Here is a 22,755-nt window from a genome sequence, read left to right on the forward strand (position 1 = left end):
GGTGATAGTGCTATACACTGGTGCACGTTAAAGAACCGGAGTAGCTGTAACCAGGGTTACTGTGCACTATGCCCCACAACCTAACAAGACTGGCCGACGCTGATGGATAGGCAAATATCCAACCTTCAATACATGTAGGTGAATTCTTCATACAATGCAACTCCATACTGTATTGATATTATGTGAAAATAGTCCTATGATTACAGAGAGAGCACGTAACGTGCGTCCAGAGTGATAACAAAAGCCTTTCCGGCCTTGAAAAACACACAAATATTAACAACACAAATAAAAATAACGGAAAAAGTAACTTAATGTATCCAGGTTTATAGGTACGTGCTGTATCATTACTCCCATTGTTGTCATTTCATTTATAAACAAACAAAATCCCCTTAAGTCGATTCCATCTATATATGGGGTCACCAAGCAACAAAGTGTAACACTGGTATATGACACTATAACCAAACACTTGCTTATCTATGGAGTGGATACCTTAAAAAAAACTTCATAATAATCAGTGGAAATACGGTGAGAAAAAACCGTACGGTGTAAGTGGTATAGCTGGAGGGTAAAACATGGGTCTGATCATTTCTTCCGCGTCATAAAGACGTTTGCCGTCCTTGACCAGGATCGTTACAGACGCTGTCTTGGAACTTCCGGTCAACGCTTGGTCACGCTGCATCTGTTTCCGCTTGGTTTTATACCGGCGGTTTTGAAACCAGATTTTGACCTGGGTTTCTGTGAGTTTAAGTGCGTTCGCCAGGTCTGCGCGCTCGGGGCCGGACAGGTAACGCTGGTGCCGGAAGCGGCGCTCAAGCTCAAACACCTGCGCGTGCGAAAAGGCGGCACGCGACCGTTTCTTCCGAGGTTTGCTCGACTCCCGCAACGATGTTATGCTGGCAGTCGTGTTGACATCTGCTTGAACTAAAAATAAATAATAAACACGTGAACTTGAGAATATACACGATGTGATATTTGGTTAATAGTAAAACGTACTTTAATATATTAAAAACTTTTTTTTATCTACAATTTGCGTATTATTTACTTTTTTAGGGTCTTTAGACTTTAAATAAGAATTTATAAAATTCACTTTAAACTCTCTTTTTGCATTTGTCACAATCAAATTTCAGTTTGTATTTTGGCTAATTGAAATTAGCTACGTGAGCCTGTTCAGCTTAAAAATATCGGGGGCCGGGCCTCAATATCACGAAAATAACCCTGAATTTCAACTGAACACATTATTTAAATATTGTATTTAATTGGAAATGAAAGGGGGACAATCTAGTTCTTTCAAATTTTTACTTGTACAGTATTTAGCGAAAATGTATAATGCTTAAATAATGTCACAAACTATGATAAAACACTTGCATGCAGTTTATTGTTTTTTACTTTTTAGTGATTACTCAATAACACTTTTTGCTATAAAAATTGTTTTTCTTAAGAAGATTGAGCAATTATGTTTATCAACGTAAAACAAGAAAATGCCGCGGAAAGCGGATTTTGCACCGGCAATATAATCGTGCTGTAGGAATTTGACAAAACTCTTAATATACAAATACCCACAACCCTATTGCTTCATTAACCGTATCTCACGCAAACACATGTTCAGTGATAGAAGCGAAATATAATAACTACAAGAGGTCAGTAAGGCGGAGCTCTGTCACTCTCAAACTCAAACTCATTTTATTCGTGATAAGAGGCCACCGGCCCAAAACACAGTGTACATAAAGCCCAGGCATGAACAAGTAACAAAATAAAAAATCGTTCGTCTGGCTGAGCCAGACTTGGGCGCTTGAAATCTCAACATGTATCTCCACATAAACAATAACCTATACTTAATTTGAAATCATGCCATACTACTATGTGCAAAAAAAACAAGTTTAAATTGAGAAATGACGTGAGTTAGTTCTTGATATTGGGACCAGAGGATATAACATAGGTCAGCGACAGTTTCAGTATTTCAGAATAATTTCACTTATTATCTATTACTAATTTACTCATCATGATAGGTAAGACCGACATATGACAGCGCCGTCTTGTTTAAAGCATACTATGTTTATAATGAACATCAAACAAAAGTCCTCCCATAACGCATTGCATATAGCAATTAAATATCTAAAAATGATTAAAATTAATTGTTACATCTCGATAAAAAACATCGTTGATTCAATATCAGTTGGATATTATCACCGAATAAATAATGATATATAATGAAGCACATAGGCATCGGAGTTATGATTTTTAGTTACTTGTATATGGTTTTCAAACTATTGGCTATACAAATATCAAAGAAATCCTAATTAAAATGTTTTGGACCATGTCCGGGATAGGAGGTTAATGTCCCGGAAAGGTCGAGCTACGGCAAACGTTTGTTGAATTATAAAGAATTGAAAATTTGATTAAGGCTTGAAGATTGTATCTGCATGTTGATGTCTATTTTTTAATTCAAATAAACTATTAAAAATACTTCATTAAAAATGTCGCCAGTGTGAGAGTCCAATATTAGGTCTTAAATTTTATTTTCTTCTTCGCTCAAAATAAAACATATATACAAAAATGTCCGTTAATGTCAAAACTGGTATTGAAAGGGAAAACAACATTATTCTCTTTACTTATCTATATATTTTAACGATCTGAAATTGCAATATCACTACATGTCTGCAATGGCATTGAGACAAAATGTCATAAACTATAAAAACAAAAGAACACAATCAAAACGAGATAACGAATGAACTGTAATCTGATACGGAAACCCTATTCACGCTACACCCCATACACCCTACACTACCCCTTAGATTCTAAAACCTATACACCATACACCCTATTCACCCCATACAATATACACCAAATACACCTACCCACCCTACACCCCATACACCCCATAAACCATACACCCCATACACCCTACACCCCATACACCATATACACCAAACACCCTACACCCTAAACATCCTCAACCCTGTACACCATACACCATATTCACAATAAAAACCCACCACCCAATACACGCTACACCATGAACAAGCTATACACCCTACACACTCCATACACCCTACACACTTCATACATCCTATACACCACACACCCCATACACCCTATACATCACACACCCTATACACACTACACACTCCATACACCCTACACACCTCATACACCTTACACACCCCATACACCCTACACCCTACACACCTCATACACCCTACACACCTCATACACCCTTTACACCATATACACTCAATACACCCTACACACCTCATACACCCTATACACCACACACCCATACACCATATACACCACATTCACGCAACACCATATGCATCACACACCCATACACCCTATACACCCCATTCATGCTACACCCTATACACCACACACCCATACACCCTATACACCCCATTCACGCTACACCCTATGCATCACACACCCTATACACCATACATCATATACACCCTCTACACCCCATGCCCCCAACACCTTATACATCATATACCCCATATACACCCTTTACACCCTATAACCTATACACTCTATACACACCATGCCCCCTACACCCTATACCCTATACACTCTATGCCTCTACACCCTATACACCCTATACATCTTTACATCCTATACACCCTACACCCTATACACCGTTTACACTCTTTACATCCTACTACCTATACACCCTTTACACCCTACACCCTATATACACCCCATGCCCCCTACACCCCATACACCCTACACCTATACACCCATGCCCCATACACCCTATATACCCTACACCCTTTACACCCTATTCACCCTATACAGCCCCTGCCCCCTACACTATTTACACCCTTTACACCCTACGCACTTTACACCTTATACATTCTATACACCCCATGCCCCCTACACCCCATACACCCCATACACCCTACACCTATACACCCATGCCCCCTACACCCTATATACCCTACACCCTTTACACCCTATTCACCCTATACACCCCATGCCCCCTACACCTTATACACTCTATACACCCCATGCCCCCTACACCCAATACAACCTATACAACCTACTCATCCTTTACACCCCATGCCCCCTACACCCAATACAACCTATACAACCTATTCATCCTTTACACCCCATGCCCCCTACACCCAATACAACCTATACAACCTACTCATCCTTTACACCCCATGCCCCCTACACCCAATACAACCTATTCATCCTTTACACGCTATACACCCTACACCATATACACCCTATACACCCTACGCACTTTACACCGTATACATTCTATACACCCCATGCCCCCTACACCCCATACACCCTACACCCTATACCCCCTATATACCCTACACCCTTTACACCCTATTCACCCTATACACCCCATGCCCCCAACACTCTATACACTCCCTACACCCTATACACCCTTTACACCCTATACCCTATACACCCATGCCACCTACACCCTATATACCCTACACCCTTTACACAATATTCACCCTATACACCCCATGCCCCCTACACCCAATACAACCTATACAACCTATTCATCCTTTACACCCCATGCCCCCTACACCCAATACAACCTATACAACATATTCATCCTTTACACCCCATGCCCCCTACACCCAATACAACCTAAACAACCTATTCATCCTTTACACCCCATGCCCCCTACACCCAATACAACCTAAACAACCTATTCACCCTATACACCCCATGCCCCCTACACCCAATACAACCTAAACAACCTATTCATCCTTTACACCCCATGCCCCCTACTCCCAATACAACCTATACAACCTATTCATCCTTTACACCCCATGCCCCCTACACCCAATACAACCTATACAACCTATTCATCCTTTACACCCCATGCCCCCTACACCCAATACAACCTATACAACCTATTCATCCTTTACACCCCATGCCCCCTACTCCCAATACAACCTATACAACCTATTCATCCTTTACACCCCATGCCCCCTACACCCAATACAACCTATACAACCTATTCATCCTTTACACGCTATACACCCTACACCATATACACCCTACGCACTTTACACCCTATACACCCAATGCCCCCAACACTCTATACACTCCCTACACCCTTTACACCCTATACACCCTTTACACCTTATATACCCTACACCCTATGCACTCTATACACCCTATACAACCTATACACCCTACACCCTATACCCTATACACCCTACTCACCCTACACCTTTACACCCTATACCCTATACCCTATACACCCTACTCACCCTACACCTTTACACCCTACACCCTATACCCTATACACCCTACTCACCCTACACCTTTACACCCTATACACCCTTTACACCTTATATACCCTACACCCTATGCACTCTATACACGCTATACAACCTATACACCCTACACCCTATACAACCTATACACCCTATACAACCTATACACCCTACACCCTATACCCTATACACCCTACTCACCCTACACCTTTACACCCTATACACACTTTACACCCTATACACCCCATTTCCCCTTCACCATATACACCCTATATACACTGACATCATATACCCCCTGATCCATATACACATCATACACCTGATACACTCTACACCCTGTACACTCTACGCCCGTACCGCCACATTTTCTATAGGTTCCCGCCAGGTTATCACCAGTAATATATCATGGAGCCGGGCCGAAACTCCATTCTCTTGGTCGCGAGTTCCCCGCTTACCACCTAGACCACCCCCAGGACAAATTAGATGGTAACTTCGGCAATATACAATAATATATAAATATTCACAATATATTATATAAAAATTCCTTCCATGCTGTCAAGGACGTGGGGTGAATCCTAAAGTCCCGGGAACTTTTTTTCGACGGGTTTCATTTGCTGCAATAATCCAATAAGAAATGATGAAAAAATCATGTCTGATACCTATTTTGTATTTATCATCAGTTTATCATAAACGATAAGGTCAAGCACGTGTGTGCTTTTTTCTGACCGCTTTTTCCGAACCGATACGAAAATGTCCTTGCGTGCTTTCATGATAATTGCCCTTTGTTGAAGCAAAATGTCAGTAAAGCATACACGCATTCGGAGCACCTCGGCCATTTTCCATCGAAAACAACATCGGCGGTTTAACGGCGGTTAACATATAGTCGGAAATCCTTACATTTAACGATCCTGCGAGTAGATCGCGTAGCAATTTCAATTTAGCAGTTAAAGTCGATTTACTTTTGGAAATCTTAATTATCTATGAAGTAATTCAAATCACTGGCACTCAATTTAAGATTAATAATACAAAATACACTTAAATTAATACAATACATTAATACTATTATTTAAATTGTACGAACTACTACTGATTCGATGGACATTGACCGTGTAGTTCTTAATGGCCCACATGGTCAGGGCATTCAGCTTAATGCAACATTTACATGGTTTAACACATTCCGAGTATCTTTTTGAAACGGAATACTAAACATGAAGAGACCGATATAGCGGAGCTCTGTGGTACGGCAGTTTATACACAAACGTTCGGCCCCCGTCCGCCAGTTTCCTGGGTATCAACCAGTATTTGATGTCCTTGAGTCGGTATTGAACCCGGGATTCATTGTATGCGAGCGCTGGGCTCTTCCTTGGGTTCGAATATCACTTGCTCCGCTTTAAGGAGAAAATGATACCAAATGTAATTATAACTTATAAATTTAACGGCGTTGTAATATTTACATATTCATTTTTTTTACTGTCACAGTTTACACATATTTTTAAATTAAAATTTCGGAAAAATAAATTGAATGGTTATTTTTTTCTCCATTTGTTTATTATATGTTGTTGGTTCTTCCATACATAGTTTAAGGTCGAACTAGAGCACTCTCAAAAAGTAGAAAGGTTTGCGCAAAGTGGAAATAAAAACATCGAAAATTATGCATAAAAATATTTTTTTCATATAAAACAAAGTCTTATAGAATTGTTAGTGACAGAATGCAGTTGCCCGTCAACCAGTACAACGCTACTGTTAAACAATGCCAAAACGTATATATTATCTTATATGTATTCATTATATACTGCAAAGACGACTGAAACATTCAAAATAAATATTTGAATAATGAATATTTTATAAAAATGTCATATAATAAATGAAAGTAAGAAACGTTTGTTTTCATGTACTCATAAGTAAATAATTTCGCCGTGGAGTCATGGGACGCCAACGCTGGTCCTTTTTTTCTTTTATCAAACTAGGGATATGACTAAATAACTATAAAGGCCAGAGTTATGGGTCTTGCTATGCTCGTGCGTGTTATATCTGGCAGCATGAGTGCCAAGTTCCATTTGAATATCTTGAACAGTTTTTGAGTTATCACCAAGGTGACGGGTTTTTCACGCCGATACGAAGACTGTGACAATACCGGCACAAAAGCGTCACAAAATGAACATTAACTGTGATCTGATGTATTTCAATTGAAAAATGGGGTAAATCATTACTTATTAAAGCCGGAGTGAGTTGTGGGTGTGTGCGTATCGTCTCTGTCAACACGTGTAATAAGATTCATTTTAATATGGTGGCTTTATTGCCAAAGTTAACGTGTTCTGCACTACGATGCCGGCGACAAAGCCGGGAACGCCGACACCATGGCTTTAACAATAAATAGACTTTATCTTCGAAATTAGACGAAGCTAAAAAAAGTGTTTTACCTTCTAAATGATGTTTGATCATATATAACCATTTTACGCATACATGAATGTTATAAATTTTTAAAAGAAACAAAAAGGTTTGTAAACTATATATGTCATTTTAAAGCTAGAGATACAAACATCATAATGAAATTAATTAATTGAGCATCAAACTTGCATTTCCCGGTATAACTGCATAATATGGATTACTTCTAGGCCTCATTTTTGTATCAGACTGAAAATCTGCCGCCGTCTTGTCGAAAGACTTACCTTCTTTTCGGAATATCGGCTTACTCCTGGAAACAATGTTAGAGTTCTTTTTTCCCTCTTCCACACCCATAAGCTCGTCCGTCCCCTCCACAGACTGCCGTATTACAGCATCCTTGACATCAGTAGATGTGTCTTCTGTGGCATGCTTAGTGTCCTTGACATTTGCAGAAGTATCATCGCCATCGTTGCGACCACCATCACTGTCATACTCTATGGACACGCCTTGTTCGTTTGTCTCATCTGTATCGGAGACACTCATTTCAAAACTGTCATTGTCGTTAATTGAACACGCTTGCTTTTTCACTGATATTATGCGGTTTTCATCTTCGGGAAAATGACCACAGCTTACACTAATGTCGCCCTTTTCATTGGAATTATCTTTATTTGTTCCAAGAAGTGTGCTTCTTATACAACAGTTTTCATCAGAAGATATATGGTCAGCGGTCTCATTTATTTCGTCTTCTTCCTCCAGATTTCTTGAAAAATGCTCGGGCGAACGATTCAGCCTCGTTTCTCGGTCGTATGAGTTCAAGTTAAATGGAATTTGACCGTGGACATTTGAATTTTCCCAACATAGTGTATTGTGGCGAAGTCCATACATTTGTTTTAGCCTTTGTAAGTAGTTTCCTGTAAAGGAAGCGTTGGCCGCCGATATAAGCCTTCCATAGTACTGTTCTTGTTCACATATATTACGTGGAACACATGGGGCTTTTGTTGTTTCTTCAAAGCGTTGACGTTTCCCTTCACCATGTTGGCAGTTTTCACTTTCCTTTTTATCAACTCTCTTTGGGGACGACAGAATACTTTCTATAGTAAATGAACACCTTTTAGTCTGTTCAATTTCAAGACGATTCTCCGTTTTTATATCCATGACAATAATTAGTTGTAATATCTTAAGTTCTTTAATGAAAACTACATTTACAATTAAAGAATATTTGCAACAATGACATCAGCGGCAATTTCAATTTCACACCATTTTCATCTAATGGGAACAAGCTCACTACTTAATTCCATTAAGAAGCAAACAGGTTATTAGTTTTCATATGCCGTAATCTAGATAACTAATGTTGTGGGCTGCTCTTTTTATCAGTCTTGCCCGATAACTTGAAGAAGCACTCAAGAAAATGGGCGGTCCCGGGTAGACGGGAAAATAAACACGGAACCAACCAGGTGCGCGATTCAATCGTGCCCTGCCTGCAGACAGTCATTATTGATGCATGTTTAGCTGTGCACGGGCATACATTATCATATCACATATAACAGCGGCTATGATAAGTTCATTTGCGTTAATTTGTTATTTATAATGCTGTTTTTTAAATAGTGGTAAAAAGTGTCTTATCATAACCAGTAATGAATGGAAACCACTTCATATTTGAACGTCATGATCGTTTAATCAGGTGCTTGTGTGACTGTTGTCGGTGGTACTGTTGTTGCTGTTACTGCTGCTGCTTCTGCTGCTGCTGCTGATAATTTATTGATTTTGATGATTATAGAGAGCATCCTTATTTAAGACATGAAGACGACGAAAGCGTAGGCCCTTAACTGATATACCGAACGGGACAACGTGATATTCAAGTGTGTCAAAAATAATCTTTTATTTCTCATACCTCAAAGTTAATCATTTTTCAATTAAAAGTTATCGAATGTCCTACATTTCAGATCAATTAAAATCTGTCCAAAAATAAATGATATGCAGAAGATGATATAAAATCAATCCCAAATTTGTTAATATTTCAGAATGATAAACAGCGGGGCTTATCAACCGAAGGCAGGGATTAGTGTAGAGCTCAAATCCCGGTAATCTGGCGTCTATGACACTGAATGACTCATTCATTCATATACCTGCTTGTATTTTTTCGTATTTTTTTTATAAAATTAAGATAAAACGTAACAAGGATTGTACGATGTGTATTTAACATATACTTTAATTGCGTGTTCATCATCATCATCATCATCATCATCATAATCATCATCAATCATCAATCATCATCATCACAACAGCAGCAGCACCACCACCACCACCATCATCACCACCACCACCACCACCAGCAACAGCAGCATCGTGATGCACTTAAATACTGTTTGTAAATTTATTTCAATAATGTTAGTGTACGTTTGCTATATCACTAGTTTAAGAACACTCTTTATCTTGTCATTAGTAGACAATTCATCAGAGAAAATATGATCATCATTGGATGTTTTTTTCTTGTTTTAAATATATAAAAACAAAATTTGTTGAGCGGGGAGGGGGCACTTTCTTAAGTTTTTCGCCATAGATCAACATAAACACTCTCACAATAACAATAAGCGGAATTCTTTCCCTGTTTCACGACTCCGTTAGAACTCCCGTGCACATAAACTTATCATCGCCCGTGCTTCAAAACCTTTCAGCAGCAAATTCGATTCTCATTATCTTCCTTCAGTGGGATTAAGGTAACTCTTGTCTGTTCTTACCCAATTACTCAAGTCTGTTGATTCAAATGTAGCAGCGACTTTAAGAAGTGAAAATGACTTCTCCATTCGGTACTTGCGGGCCTTAAGTTGTATATTATTTACTGTTATTCCGTTTTATGTGTAAAACAGGCCCGAACTCATACGTTTTTATATGCGTCTACAGTTCTTGCCATCATTTTTCATTCCTAAGTACCGCTATATTACAAAACAGTTAACAGAACAATGCAAAGTTAAACAACATTCATAAAAAGAATAAGATCGAATGACGAAAGTCTTCGCAGTTAAGGAATCCACCCCAAAAGTAAACTAGCTCAGGTCCCAATACCTCGATACATCTCAAGTCCCCTTTTAACAGGATCAAGCTTAGCACACTCTTCTTGAGTTTGTATAAATTGTGTAATATTTTCTTATTAAAGAGTTTTGAGGCCTTTAAAGGAAAACATATTAGAGATAAATAAGATAAACTTCTTTTTTAATATACTCATATTGATGCTAGTAATGTTGCTAAATTAATTAAGATACATAAGTGAGTTACGCTTAAGAATGTTTGAGAAAATGGGGCCTGATAGCTCAAATAACGTTGATGTTGAATCTTGATGCCCGGTGATCCCAAGTGAGTTGGGGTATTGCTTGCTGATAACTTGTACGTACAGTAGATGACCAAAACTAGATTACACATAAAGGTATGAGACTTTAATACAGCTGAAATCAGTCATGAAACGACCATTTTTACCATTCTCAAAACCCAAAAAGCTTGTTTGTTATATTAAGGTTAAGATCTGCACATAAAACCCTTTAAAATAATACATGTGTCAAAATAATACGGGATCAATTGACATGTACATAATCCCACATGTTTGTGTATGGGACACCTAAAGTTGGTCCTCTTTTGTTTTATTTTTCCATAGTATGATCATTACAACATTGATATAGTTATGCAAACATGGTATTTGTTCAAGTATAATTCCAAAAAAAGTCATATCTTATATAAGTCTATAGTGCTAGCATTTTTCAGTTACCGCTAACGTTCACTCACGTACGCTATCTGCTTTGTTTCCGTTTCCCAGTTGCAACGCAGCATATACAGTGGAAGTGGGAAACTAAATGCAGAACACCTCTAGTTAGCCTTACCTGATCTCAGGGCTGATTTCCCCATGTTTTCGATTTTAAAAATGCTTTAATGAATAAATCTTCCCCGATTATGGCTCTCGGTCGCCAACCAAGTGCCCTCATCTTCGGAACGCTCAACAGTAAGGCAATAATATTCTCAATGAGGGGCTTCACTTGATTAGGTAATCCTTAAGAATGACAAGTTAAACAAATAATTGAACGTTCTTGGTTAACAAGTCGTGAATTCGACACCTGTTAATGACAGGTTTTCATATTATCGCGAAGGGGGCGACATTGATTTCCAATCTCCAGGTTTATAGCATAAGCCACTTAAGATAAAGAGACTGTATTTTAGCCGCACTCCATCGAATGAGGTATGCTCTCCAAGAAAAACACATGTTTGAGCAGTTATCTTATCAAAAATTAAGAGGTTGGCAGGCTGCACTCCCATCTAGTAACTGGTGTATTCCTACCACAAGGGCTGCAAAGTGCATGGTTACAATAGCAGGTGCACGCATGGTCGGCATGTTCAGTCACGCGTATTTGTACGGCCATCGTGTCTGATGCAGTGCCGACGCTGACACTGTTTTGGGAAGCAATGACGGCATATTTTGCCAGAAACGTCAGTAGCTCTTGTCGTTGGCCTTTGCCTTTTACCGTTATAACAATTATGCACATACTGTATAATGGTCACTCGCAAAGTCCGGTGTGGTGTTAATGAAGGGAATTAAGACGCCATGGTTTGCCTTTGACTTCAGCAATTATTCTTAGTCAATCTTCCACTCTGTATTTAACCCGTAGCGCGTCATTTTGCTGAATTCGCGAAAAAAAATAATATTTTTTTTAAATAAAACAGACATAAACTTAACATAAAGTGGACAGCCTTAGAGCAGTCAGGTTGATAAAAATTGATAAAATTCAAATCATAAAAATGATTAGACTCTACCAAATAGATTTCGGAAGGTCACATGTCATCTCAGGTGTGTGAAATCCCCTTGTATAATTTCCGTCCAAAAGCCCACTCCTACCTCATATAAATATGGTCCTCAGCCCCACCTCTTGCATGGTGCCAGTTCCACGACATGTGTTATCAATGTATATATGTATATTTGAATTATATTTTGATCATGTAATGAGGAATACGATTGTGTTGAAATTACTTAATAAAGGTGTCGAATCTTAAATAATGATTTTAGTCGTAACGTTAAATGAGCCTAACAGGTGGGATCATTTTTTGTTCTTATTTCCTCACAAAAATATAGCAAACTAAAGAAATTACGATACTATCACGACTTATCCAACCATCAAAAAGTATCAGAATCTTTAAAAATAGAAAATAATTACTATACGGTTGATATTTTTAAAGGATTGCATATCCTGATCTTCGATGAACACATGAAAATTAAAATAGTATTTTATGATTGGCTTCAACTTCCATTCAACAAAATTTCATTTATAAAAGTAAAAACTTTATCATGTCTGCTTTTTTATTTCGAAGAGGTCGACTGCCACCATCAGCAATTTGGTTTTTACAATTGGGTATCACGTGCAACTATTGAAAAGGCGGTCTCATACTCCCGCAAAGCATCCATACAGGTATTGTTTGCATTGGGTTCACTTCAAACGACCAATACAATCTCAGCTCTAAATTACGCTCTCAAGAAACGGAACTATTTCAAGAGTCGCTAGCATCCGCCGTTGAGGCGATGTAAATGAACTATCTCCGGTGCAAAATGACATTGCGATCATGTTTTGTTTAACTGATTGGCGAGCACGTTCCACTATTTAAGTTTAGTATGCAAACAGTAGTATATGCAACTTAACATGCTTGTGTAACTCGGTCATCGAAACAAATCAAGTGTCGTGTAGCGTAGTTTCTCAGGGAACGAACATCGCCGCGTTACATCGTTACAGTCCTACTGCGGCTGGGTGAACACCAGTCTATATAATTGTAAATCTGTGGTGGTGCTGTTGTTGTTGTGGTGGTGGTGGAGGTGGTGGTGGTGATGATGATGTATATTTACACATATTGTTATAAATGTGGATATCTCCTACCGGTCAAAGAATATTAGTTTGCTATTTCCGACATTTCCTCGTATATACACATGTTCGTGTAAGCCCAGCATCGTTATAACTTCTTGTTTTTTGTTGTTGTTGATGATGATGATGATGATGATGATGTTGTTGTTGTTGTTGTTGTTGTTGTTGTTGTTGTTGATGATGATGATGATGATGATGATGATGATGATGATGATGATGATGATGATGGAAGAGCAAGAATCCGAATTAAGTAAGTGTAAAGAGAATATGACCGATAAAAATGAATATTGTACTGATAGAAATTATCACAGAAACATAAAAAAAAATATTTAAAAAGTGAATGAAACCAAGATCACTGAAACATCAAGTGATTCAAGTGAGAAATGTTCAACTTTTGGCGAAAACGAAGCTGAAAACCCTAGTCTTGATATAGCATAACGCGACCTGACACAACAAAGGAAAACATGTTTGAAGCACACGCACCTCCGACGAATTACCACAGACCATAGACAACTCTCTTGCAATGCATGCGGATATAAGTAACGTTATCGCCGAACAAGGAACAAACGTATGCAAAGAAGATATGCTTGTTGGTCAGTCGAAATGAGAGAATTTATCTTCTGCATGAATGATATGGAGCGCCTAGAAAAAGTTCTAAATGAGAATAAAAACGTTTAAAAATCTGATCGATGAATTAAAGAATGTGACAATGGATAAATCTGAACATCTTGAATTGGAAGTTCCCCAATCCCATAAAGATGCTATGACAGCCTCAGACCGACTTACTTACCTCCACCGTGGACCTTCACCTTCAGCAATGTCTAACATTCCACCAATGGCACAGGTCTATCAGACTTTAAATGAACAGGGAGAACACCTGCAATCAAGTGGGGATAAACCAAGTGAAGAAAACAAGACAACACAAAAAAGAGCAACTAGAATCATCTATCGAGACGATTGTTTGTCATTTTCTTGAGTGGTTTGTTTTGGAAACTTATATATGTTTTTGTATTGACTTTAGTCTTTATACATGTCTATCATCTTAGAATTTCTGTCCAATAGTTAGGAATGGCCTTTTATTAATAAGTTTACTTCTGCTATCCAATTGTTTTTATTTTTTAGCTTACATGTACAACGTACATGTATTTGTGTCGATATTGAGCGAATTCGATATAACATCATTTAGATAAAGTATGTTACATTCAATCCAGTTCTTAAATAGAATACTTAAAAATTATGTTTAACTTTTATAAATGTATCAATCCATATTATATATTTTCTAATATTGTAGTGTCTCGGATATTTTAGTTTGATTAACGGACAGGTGTTTAAACTGAATACATAGAATTAACAAATATTTATAGAATAAAGTTTTTTGTTTGTATAGATCGGTATAGATATAATACTGCCTTAGTTCATATAAAATATGAGCGTTTAATTCTATCTCTTTAACCCCTCCAAACAAACTTTAAAATCATGGCTTTAAAATATTTACTATTGAATAAGGCGTCACAATGTTTTGAGCCAGGTATACAAGTTTTGGAAAAGTAAAATAAAATATATAACCGTAATCTTGCCAAAGAAGGTAAGTTTTCGTTTATTCCAATTATTTATCAATTGTTTACTTTTTCCCTAGTCTTTCAGCTTAAATTCATACATTCATTTTTTATTGTTTCCATAATTTACACCAAGTGATTTAACGTTGTTTGAGGTGATCTTGATATTGATTTCATTTCTTTTGCATTTGCCAATCCAGAGACCTTGTGCTGTTGCCTTTATTTAGTTTAAGTGCTGAATATATTCCAGATTCTTCAATAATATCGAGAACAATTGGTATTTAATTTATGATTCTTAAAAAAATATAGTTGTGTCATCTGCGAACTGAGTTAATTTAAGATGTTTTCTTGGATGTTAATATCATAAGTTGCATTTTTTCTTACCTGGGTTGACAATATTTCAGCTAGTGTTATAAAAAGCAATGCACAAAGAGGACAGCAATGCACAAAGAGGACAGCCCTGCCAGAGGATTAAGAAGGTACATGAAGACCAGGATCATCATTGGTGCCATGTTAACTAACTAATATTACACAGAAATCAGACTCAACCACAAACTACACAGCGCGCTGAGGGCAGAATGTTTACTATAGAGGCAAGCAATCACCACGAGAGGCCCGAGAGGCACGGAGAAGACATGGAGCTACGTAGCACATTACTTGCTCAGGATTCAGAGCGTGAAGAGGTAACAGAGGTTAAGAAATGACAGAGCATTTACATGATAATTGGCAAATGCCGTATATCTACATGTAATTCATATCCGTAGCATTTAAGAAAAGATGTAAATAGCATGAAAGTACATGCAGATTTATCTAAATTGAATGAAGTAGTACTGTAAAGATAAGTTTTTTAAAAAAAGGGCAAATATAATCATTGCATCTTTTGCAGAGGAACGAGCTGTAAGGGAGCAGGGAAGGAAGGCAACCTCCAATCTCAATGTTTGGAAAACCCAAACTAAAACATGTTTATTGAAGAGAAAGAAATCTTAAAGAAACGAAAAGAACCAGATACGACATTTAGAGAGCCTGAATACGACAGCCATAAACCAATACAGCGACGCTTCTACGTTTTCACAATGGATTGAAGGTCTGATAAGTCGGATGCTAATTGCTCAACTGACCATTCAAGCAGTGAAGACAACATTGGTGCACCTACAAAGCGTCATTTGTCGTTTTTTTACCTGTTGACGACCGCTCACATTTCTGCGAATCAGACTCGAAGAGCTTTGTTCTTCTTCCATGTACGTTTGCAACACTGCCAGTGTAGAATCCCTTCGAAACATACAGGCTGACAGAGCTTCTTGTATTTATGCATTCAGCAACCAGTCATTGGCATCATTGTGTATAATTTCTGCCTCTCGCTCTCCATACGAATGGTCAGAAAGATGTAAAAACTTCGCTGATAGCATTTCCAAACCACTTAAAACAGCGCCAGATTGAACTGCCATCGATCAGTGCTGTTAAATACGGTACCTGGACACTGGACAACGCTAAACTACAAATTATCTACCAGCGTTGTCGAATGGAAGTAGAAGCAAACATGAACCATTTTCATTCAGCAATCATCTTTCAAATGCAGATTTAAGGGAAACGCTGTTAGAAGCCACAATGAGGCTGAAGGGGGCAGGGACAAACACGAGTGTAAACGATTTGCAGAGTCAGGCAATTTCACAGGTGGTAGGCCGGCCATAGACAACCTTGGCCCACAGAACACAGCCAGAAATATCGATTTATCAAAGCACAAAACTCAAGTCAACTTGGATAAAATATAGTGGAAATGGCTTAATTACAATTTTAAATGATCTCAGACGTACTGTTAAATTAAGTCATGGACGACTCTCTTGTTAAACAAGTTTGTTATTGTATTCAATATACTCTAGATTATTATCAATAAAGCTAAAGCAATCAATACGTATTAATAAATAACAAACATCTCAAACATCAAGGGACAAACGTATACAATGTTTATTCAAGGAACTTCAAGAAATATCATGGTGTTTATTACAGTTTTCTATCGGGTTGCTTTCGGAAAAATCTTAATGAAAGTACACCTTTATTTATATTGCGATGAAATATGTGAATTCCCCTTAAGTATACGATTTGTAATTAAAGAAACGCTAAACTTCCTGGCTATTGTGGCCTGAAGTGGAATCACTGATTATTTTCATTCTGCAGAAATAAATATTTCCAAAATATGTTCAGCTTCGGGACTTTATAACCAGAAACGTAAACACTCATTTTGGAATACTCCAGATGAAAGAGAATTGTTAAAGGTCTGTGGTAGGTTTTCCGCTTACAGGAGGTTTTCCTAATTCCAATACTTGTTTTAAAAATCTCAACACACAAACAAATTCACCGATCTGTCTGCAGGCTCTTTGAAACACATGACATATCATGTATAGGGGTTCTCAGCTTTGCGGTGTTTGGTCGTAATTTGATAGGAAATGATAGAACTAGAAAAAATAAACATAATATAAATCTAGTGTGTAGGCATCAAGACAATATCTCATTACAGGACAGAACCTTCCAAGTAGCTTGCACATTCGAACTATATACTAGAGTTATAATAGGCAGCATATTACAAGATCAACTAAATAGAACATTGCAGACAGGAATCACACTATAGTAAGCACACGACATTCAAGAATTATGTACACTAGTAAGAACATTACAAGAAAAAAATACACTTAACAGCATAACTGGAATTAAGTGCACTAAAGAGCACTTTACATGACGGAATTACAATAGCAAGCACATTACATCAAATTTCATCATATAGCAAGAAAGAATTATAATAAGCCGCATATCAAAGACAACAATGCCAGTATATAGTTCTGGATAGCCAATTATTACACCAGATAGCATATTACTGGCATGCCGCTACATAAGTAAGCATATATACCCATCAGTTATTGCAAGGCTTACACTTTGAATAACATTACAAGTAAAATATCACTAGATACCACATTACAGGCAAAACTATCACTAGGTACCATATTACAGGCAAGAATAACACTAGATACCACATTACAGGCAAGAATATCACTAGACACCACATAACAGGCAAGAATAACTCTAGATACCACATTACAGGCAAGAATATCGCTTTTTAAGATACTACATTACAGGCAAGAATATCACTAGATACCACATTACATGCAAGAATATATCACTAGACACCACATTACAGGCAAGAATATCACTGGACACCACATTACAGGCAAGAATATCACTTTTAAAGATACCACATTACAGGCAAGAATATCACTAGATACAACACTATAGGCAAGAATATCACTAAACACCACATTACAGGCAAGAATATCACTAGATACAACACTACAGGCAATAATATCTCTAGATACAACACTACAGGCAATAATATCACAAGATACAACACTACAGGCAAAAATATCTCTAGATACAACACTACAGGCAATAATATCACTAGATACAACACTACAGGCAATAATATCTCTAGATACAACACTACAGGCAATAATATCACAAGATACAACACTACAGGCAAAAATATCTCTAGATACAACATTACAGGTAATAATATCTCTAGATACAACACTGCAGGCAAAAATATATCTAGATACAACACTACAGGCAATAATATCTCTAGATACAACACTAGATACCATATTACAAGCAAGAATATCTCTAGATACCACATAGCATGCAATAATATCACTAGATGCCACATTACAGGCAAAAATATCTCTAGATACAACACTACAGGCAATAATATCTCTAGATACAACACTACAGGCAAAAATATCTCTAGATACAACACTACAGGCAATAATATCACTAGATACAACACTAGATACCATATTACAAGCAAGAATATCTCTAGATACCACATAGCATGCAGTAATATCACTAGATGCCACATTACAGGCAAAATATCTCTAGATACAACACTACAGGCAATAATATCACTAGATACAACACTACAGGCAATAATATCACTAGATACAACACTAGATACCATATTACAAGCAAGAATATCTCAAGATACAACACTACAGGCAATAATATCACTAGATACAACACTAGATACCATATTACAAGCAAGAATATCTCTAGATACCACATAGCATGCAGTAATATCACTAGATGCCACATTACAGGCAAAAATAACACCAGATCAAAGTTACAGTTGACAAATTGTGAATGATTGCACCCAATCCGTCGTTGAACGGCAAATTTCGAGAGACTCAACTAAATATCAATTCATGCAAATAAGAAGCACCTGCTTCCGTGGTTGTTGTCCTTTGAATAGCATCCAATATCCTACCCTGTATATTAACCAATAAGAAAACTCTCTGAAACGGTTCTTTTTTGTTGATTCTTTATTAGTAATTAGTTCAGAAAATAACCGGAAGAAATGTAATGTTATTAGGATTAAAGTTTCTCAAAGCGATCTTAAGTTGATTAAATGTGTGCGTGAGTTATAGGATCATTAGCCGTGTCATAATCTTTATAAATTACCTTAATATCCTAAATTGATTGATTTCTTTGAAATATCAACATATGCGGCATTTACTAATTGCCGACATACGCTCTGCACGCCAGCCCCTTTGTGAATTCGCCGTGGTTTGAGGAAGCCCGTTTTAGCGGTTGTTTAAACGCTGAAGGGAATCCAATTTCTGGAGAATATCCCAATTGATCGTGTTTTCCGACTGAGCTATCAATATATTAAAAGAAGTTGATAAAATGGTCTGAGAAGTACCATTTCCTCACGAACCTATTAAACAGATTGGACTCCAACCACGTCCAAATGATTGGAATCATCTACCAAGTGGGTGAAATACGTTGTAACAAATAAAAAGTATGATACCTAGCATTGGTGAAAGTGCTCCAAGTTTGGAACGAAAAAACAACAACTATTCTTTATATTGTTTGGGCTTAAATTAAGCTGCACTCTCAAAGATTGTCAGTTTTGACTCTTTTTTTATATTTTGTCTTGTGAAAAGATCAGATCGCAGTTTTTCATCTTTAATTCAAAAACTGATGTTTTATGGCTAAAAGCGGTACTAACGCTTTAAGAAAAATGAGTTTTTCGGCAGTTTCCCAAACAATTGAGATCCATTACATTGTGATTTATCTTACATGACTGAATTGAAGGCATTGATGTAAAAATCAGCTGATTCTGAGACAAAAAAAAATAAAAGTAAAAACTGTCAATCTGTGAGAGTGCAGCTTTAATACTGATTTTATAAAACAAACAAAATAGTTTACCGGCATAAAGATAATTTAATTTTAAAGTAAAAATTAAAACTCTTTAAAAATGCACAAAAAATACCAAACTAAAATGTTGCGCTTAATCCTATTTGGAATTTGGAACATGATTAGTATTAACATCAAATTCTATAATCACATACGCTAATGTTTTTTTTTTCTTTTTTTCAAATCTAAGGGTAATTGATTTCAAGCATTTAAAAACTGTTCGGCAAAAATATAAATTTACTAGCAATAACTAATTGTGTTTTATCCTAAGTCATAAAAAAATAAGCGTGTTATTGTCCACTTGAGAGTATATACATGACTAGTATTTACATCAAATTCTATAACCACATACGCTAATGGTTTTCATTTTTTTCAAATCTAAGGGTAATGGATATCAAACTGCTCGGCAAAAAATATAAATTTACTATCAATATCTAATTGTGTTTTATCCTGAGTCATAAAATTGATAACATACTTAAAATATTCTCTTTTAATTTATTATCATTGAAATAAACCGATTCTAACGTATGAGAGATTTTAAGGGGCTGGGGACTAAATATTTACAAATCATCGGGAGCTATTAGGATGAAATTGGATTGCGAATTCCGTGCGCCTAATAGTTCAAATGTAAACACTTATGTTTCAGGCGAGAATTATTTAGCATTTGTGTGGAATTTATTGTATTATGCGATTTATTGTGGTATTTGATCACATTCATGAACAGATAAAACGAAACGCATAATACGATTTTCATAAGGTAGTTAATCTATGAATTTTATGTTAGAGCGACAAATCACAAACCTCAAATTAAGCATATAATAATTATAATTATGGAACGTTTTACCTCTTCGTAAACGGATGCAAACGAGACACTTAACGCTGCACTCTCACAGAGTAATCGTTTTGACACCTTTTTTTAATTTGTTTTTGTCTTAGAATGAGCCATTTTTTACGTAAATATCTAACAACCAGTGATATAAGACTGCTGACAAAAAAATCAGATAATTTTTTTTCATATTTCCGTTCGAAAACTTATGTTTTATGGCTGAAGGTGTTACTAATGCTTTAAAAAATGCATAGAAAATTAAAAAATGGACATATTTATGAACACCTGCGATCTGATTTTTTGTCAGCAATCTTATATCACTGGTTGTTTGTTATTTACGCGAAAATTGGCTCATTCCAAGACAAAAAATAAAATAAAAATAAAGGTTGTCAAAACGGTAACTCTGTGAGAGTGCAGCTTTAAACGCTTCTCTATCAATTTAGATACTTCATCACATTTTGAAAAAGAAAAAATGAAAGAGATTTTTGCTACGCATTAACTATCGACGGTTACGTTGTCCGAAGCTTATAACCGACTTTATAACTATACCCTTTTAACGAACACTACTTGGGATTAATACACGTTCTACTTGTCCTTCCAAAACAAGACAGAATAATTGTGTGGTGTGCACACTCTAGTGATAAAGTTAAGTTGATTAAAACAGTGACAGAATGGTAAGGGGCATATTGTCGAATATTTGACATGGCTGTCCAACAGAAAGGATTATGCGGATATAGTCAATCCAGTCAAACAGCGATAACTATTTTTGTTCGTATAACTTGTGAGTTTTGCGCGAGGTGTATGATTCATTAAAACCATGGGAAGTGCTCCATTTTTATTCGCATGCTAGTTCATGCTGTTTTTGTTATTTAATCTTTGTCATGTTATTCATTTATTATATGAAAAGTAGGAAACTAGGGTGCATCCGCATTAAACTATTAAACTTTTCATACAAAAAAGAACATTTTTCAGGCATTTTTGTCATATCTCTATGGCTTTGATGTATTTTTTTTTGGAAAAAAAAAAACCATGTCAAAAACTTGCCGGAATCAACCGGATGGTCGAATATTGCCAAAAAGTGATCATTTCCATATAAAGTCACTAATAATCGCTTTTATTTAAAAAAAAAGATAATCGCTAACAATTATGAAATTAAAAAAAAATGTCATTCATTAGAGTCTACAAAATGACATTTCAAATTTTCTGATAAATCAACCCATTCATTCCTGGTGATCTGAAGTATCCGGCATTTTTTTTATAATGCATTTAAGTATCCTTTTCTTTTCGTGTTAATAACTTTAATAATATAATAATTTATATATAATTGTTATTGTGTCGGAAAACTGGGAATCCTACTATCAGATGAAAACAAATTACCTTGAGAATATCAATGCAAAGTACATTTTAAAACACAATATTTGAAATCAAACATGCAAACCTGGGGGGATTTGGTCACGAGTTTTACCAGCATCGGTTACGGTCCTCTCAATCACATGAAATACTGAACAAAATGTTACCTTGAGAGGTAGGACCGGTGGAGTAAAAAGCACGACGAGCCCTCTTCAAGGCCACACAACGTTTAGTTACAAAATTGGGGGTCCCGTGCTAAACGGACATGG

Source organism: Mya arenaria, chromosome 12, assembly GCF_026914265.1.
Source record: "Mya arenaria isolate MELC-2E11 chromosome 12, ASM2691426v1".
NCBI lineage: Eukaryota > Metazoa > Mollusca > Bivalvia > Myida > Myidae > Mya > Mya arenaria.